This window comes from Canis aureus, unplaced genomic scaffold (assembly GCF_053574225.1).
Source record: "Canis aureus isolate CA01 unplaced genomic scaffold, VMU_Caureus_v.1.0 ptg000299l_RagTag, whole genome shotgun sequence".
NCBI lineage: Eukaryota > Metazoa > Chordata > Mammalia > Carnivora > Canidae > Canis > Canis aureus.
Window position 1 is genome coordinate 1 of NW_027554540.1, and position 5,342 is coordinate 5,342.

The following is a 5,342-nucleotide window of genomic DNA, read 5'->3' on the forward strand; positions in this document are numbered from 1 at the left end:
CCTAACCGCTGCCTACAGCACCCGAATTATATTCTTCGCTCTACTAGGCCAGCCCCGCTTCTCCCCTATAATCCTTATCAACGAGAATAATCCTCTCCTAATTAACTCTATTAAACGACTCCTTATCGGAAGTGTATTTGCAGGATACATTATCTCCCACAGCATCACACCCACCACCATCCCACAGATAACTATGCCTCATTATCTAAAAATGATAGCCCTTGCAGTAACTATCTTGGGTTTCATCCTGGCACTAGAACTAAACCTTACCATACAAGGACTCAAATTTAACTATCCATCTAATTACTTTAAATTTTCCACCCTCCTTGGCTATTATCCAACCATTATGCACCGCCTCACACCTAAAACAAGTTTAACCATCAGCCAGAAATCAGCATCTATACTTCTGGACTCCATCTGACTAGAAAACATCCTACCCAAATCAATCTCGTATTTCCAAATAAAATCTTCTACCCTTATTTCAAATCAAAAGGGTCTCATCAAGCTCTATTTCCTATCGTTCATACTAACTATAATTCTCAGCCTACTAATCCTTAATTACCACGGGTAACTTCCATGATAACCAACACACCAGTTAACAGCGACCAACCTGTAACAATCACCAACCAGGTTCCATAACTATATAAAGCCGCAATACCCATAGCCTCTTCACTAAAAAACCCAGAGTCCCCCGTATCATAAATTACCCAATCCCCTATTCCATTAAACTTTAATACTACCTCCACCTCATCATCCTTCAAAATATAGCAAGCAGTCAACAACTCAGACAATAGACCAGTAATAAAAGCCGCTAGAACAGCCTTATTTGAAACTCACACCTCAGGGTATTGCTCAGTAGCCATAGCAGTTGTATAACCAAATACTACTAATATACCCCCCAAATAAATTAAAAACACTATCAGCCCTAAAAAAGAACCCCCAAAATTCAGAACAATCGCACAACCAATCCCACCGCTAATAATTAGCACAAGCCCACCATAAATAGGAGATGGTTTAGTGGCAAAACCCACAAAACTCATCACAAAAACGATACTTAAAATAAATACAATGTATGTTATCATTATTCCTACATGGAATTTAACCATGACTAATGACATGAAAAATCATCGTTGTATTTCAACTATAAGAACATTAATGACCAACATTCGAAAAACCCACCCACTAGCCAAAATTGTCAACAATTCATTCATTGACCTCCCAGCGCCATCTAACATCTCTGCTTGATGGAATTTCGGGTCCTTATTAGGAGTATGCTTGATTCTACAGATTCTAACAGGTTTATTTCTAGCTATACACTACACATCGGACACGGCCACAGCTTTTTCATCGGTCACCCACATCTGTCGAGACGTTAACTACGGCTGAATTATCCGCTATATACATGCAAATGGCGCTTCCATATTCTTCATCTGCCTATTCATACATGTGGGACGAGGCCTATACTATGGATCCTATGTATTCATAGAAACATGAAACATTGGAATTGTACTACTATTCGCAACCATAGCCACAGCATTCATAGGCTATGTACTGCCGTGAGGACAAATATCATTTTGAGGGGCAACTGTAATCACTAACCTTCTCTCCGCCATCCCCTATATCGGAACCAACTTAGTAGAGTGAATCTGAGGTGGCTTCTCAGTAGACAAAGCAACCTTAACACGATTCTTTGCATTTCATTTTATCTTTCCATTCATCATCGCAGCTCTAGCAATAGTACACCTCCTATTTCTACACGAAACCGGATCCAACAACCCCTCAGGAATCACATCAGACTCAGACAAAATTCCGTTTCACCCCTACTACACAATTAAAGATATCCTAGGAATCCTACTCCTGCTCCTAGTCTTAATATCACTAGTTTTATTTTCACCAGACCTATTAGGAGATCCAGACAACTACACCCCTGCAAACCCCCTAAACACCCCTCCACATATCAAACCTGAATGATACTTCCTATTCGCCTATGCCATCCTACGATCTATCCCTAATAAATTAGGAGGTGTACTCGCCCTAGTATTCTCCATCCTAATTTTAGCATTCATTCCATTCCTCCACACATCTAAGCAACGCAGTATAATATTCCGACCCCTCAGCCAATGCCTATTCTGACTTTTAGTCGCCGATCTTCTCACTTTAACTTGGATTGGAGGACAGCCAGTTGAACACCCTTTCATCATTATCGGACAGGTCGCCTCAATTCTATATTTCACCATCCTATTGATTCTAATGCCAACAATTAGCGTTATCGAAAATAATCTTCTAAAATGAAGAGTCTTTGTAGTATAATCATTACCTTGGTCTTGTAAACCAAAAATGGAGAGTAGTCGCCCTCCCTAAGACTCAAGGAAGAAGCTCTTGCTCCACCATCAGCACCCAAAGCTGAAATTCTTCTTAAACTATTCCCTGACACCCCCTACATTCATATATTGGACCACCTCTACTGTGCTATGTCAGTATCTCCAAAAAATCCTTCTTTCCCTCCCCTATGTACGTCGTGCATTAATGGCTTGCCCCATGCATATAAGCATGTACATGATATTATATCTTTACATAGGACATGTCTAGTCCAATTCCACAACCCATTGATCCTCAACAGTAACTAGATGCATATCACTTAGTCCAATAAGGGCTTAATCACCATGCCTCGAGAAACCATCAATCCTTGCCTGTAATGTCACTCTTCTCGCTCCGGGCCCATGCTAATGTGGGGGTTACTATCATGAAACTATACCTGGCATCTGGTTCTTACCTCAGGGCCATGACTCTATTTATTCCAATCCTACTAATTCTCGCAAATGGGACATCTCGATGGACTAGTGACTAATCAGCCCATGATCACACATAACTGTGGTGTCATGCATTTGGTATCTTTTATTTTTAGGGGGGGAATCTGCTATCACTCATCTATGACCGCAACGGCACTAACTCTAACTTATCTTCTGCTCTCAGGGAATATGCCCGTCGCGGCCCTAATGCAGTCAAATAACTTGTAGCTGGACTTATTCATTATCATTTATCAACTCACGCATAAAATCAAGGTGCTATTCAGTCAATGGTTTCAGGACATATAATTCTAGGACACACGTGTGTACACGTACGTACACGTGTGTACACGTACGTACACGTGTGTACACGTACGTACACGTGTGTACACGTACGTACACGTGTGTACACGTACGTACACGTGTGTACACGTACGTACACGTGTGTACACGTACGTACACGTGTGTACACGTACGTACACGTGTGTACACGTACGTACACGTGTGTACACGTACGTACACGTGTGTACACGTACGTACACGTGTGTACACGTACGTACACGTGTGTACACGTACGTACACGTGTGTACACGTACGTACACGTGTGTACACGTACGTACACGTGTGTACACGTACGTACACGCGCAAGACATTAAGTTAACTTATACAAACCCCCCTTACCCCCCATAAACTCATGTCATCTATTATACACTTATTTATGTCCTGCCAAACCCAAAAACAGGACTAAGTGCATACAATACTCACAAGCTTTATTTAAATTGTATACAAATGTATTGCTACTCTAGTTAACTTAACACAACAGTCTTACACGCATTCGATCTCGTGGTCTATCTATAGATAGCATCCCCTTTTTTTTTCCTCTCATATTTACTATGTATTTTATTTATTATACACACTACAATTTCAGTATAAGTTAATGTAGCTTAATTAATAAAGCAAGGCACTGAAAATGCCAAGATGAGTCGCACGACTCCATAAACACAAAGGTTTGGTCCTAGCCTTCCTATTAGTTCTTAGTAGACTTACACATGCAAGTCTCCACGCCCCAGTGAGAATGCCCTTAAAATCAGCAGTGATCTAAAGGAGCAGGTATCAAGCACACTCTTAAGTAGCTCATAACACCTTGCTAAGCCACACCCCCACGGGATACAGCAGTGATAAAAATTAAGCCATAAACGAAAGTTTGACTAAGCCATACTAAAAAGGGTTGGTAAATTTCGTGCCAGCCACCGCGGTCATACGATTAACCCAAACTAATAGGCCCACGGCGTAAAGCGTGTTTAAGATACCTTTGCACTAAAGTTAAAACTTAACTAAGCCGTAAAAAGCTACAGTTACCATAAAATAGACCACGAAAGTGACTTTATAATAATCTGACTACACGATAGCTAAGACCCAAACTGGGATTAGATACCCCACTATGCTTAGCCCTAAACATAGATAATTTTACAACAAAATAATTCGCCAGAGGACTACTAGCAATAGCTTAAAACTCAAAGGACTTGGCGGTGCTTTATATCCCTCTAGAGGAGCCTGTTCTATAATCGATAAACCCCGATAAACCTCACCACCCTTTGCTAATTCAGTCTATATACCGCCATCTTCAGCAAACCCTCAAAAGGTAGAATAGTAAGCACAATCATTTTACATAAAAAAGTTAGGTCAAGGTGTAACTTATGGGGTGGGAAGAAATGGGCTACATTTTCTACCCAAGAACATTCCACGAACGTTTTTATGAAATTAAAAACTGAAGGAGGATTTAGTAGTAAATTAAGAATAGAGAGCTTAATTGAATAGGGCCATGAAGCACGCACACACCGCCCGTCACCCTCCTCAAGTAATAAGACACAACCATAACCATATTAACTTAACTAAGACACAAGAGGAGACAAGTCGTAACAAGGTAAGCATACCGGAAGGTGTGCTTGGATTAATCAAAGTGTAGCTTAACTAAAGCGTCTGGCCTACACCCAGAAGATTTCATTACTTATGACCACTTTGAACAAAAGCTAGCCCAACTAACCCCAAACTTAAGTATCACAGACATATAAAGTAAAACATTTAGTTAAATAATAAAAGTATAGGAGATAGAAATTTTAATTGGAGCGATAGAGATAGTACCGTAAGGGAATGATGAAAGACATCTTAACAGTATTAAACAGCAAAGATTACCCCTTTTACCTTTTGCATAATGAACTAGCCAGAAACGACTTAACAAAGAGAACTTAAGCTAAGCTCCCCGAAACCAGACGAGCTACCCATAAACAATCTAAAAGGATCAACTCATCTATGTAGCAAAATAGTGAGAAGATTTGTGGGTAGAGGTGAAAAGCCTAACGAGCCTGGTGATAGCTGGTTGCCCACAAACAGAATTTTAGTTCAACTTTAAATTTACCTAAAAAAAAACAAAATTTTAATGTAAATTTAAAATATAGTCTAAGAAGGTACAGCTTCTTAGAATCAGGATACAACCTTTATTAGAGAGTATATACTAACATCACCATAGTTGGCTTAAAAGCAGCCACCAATTGAGAA

The 5,342-nt window shown here is 40.0% G+C and overlaps 1 pseudogene; it reads left to right on the forward strand.

Annotated features, from left to right (window-relative positions):
- The first annotated feature begins 3,788 nt into the window (after nucleotides 1-3,788).
- Nucleotides 3,789-4,743, forward strand: LOC144309971 (18S ribosomal RNA; annotated as a pseudogene).
- The last annotated feature ends 599 nt before the right edge of the window (nucleotides 4,744-5,342 follow it).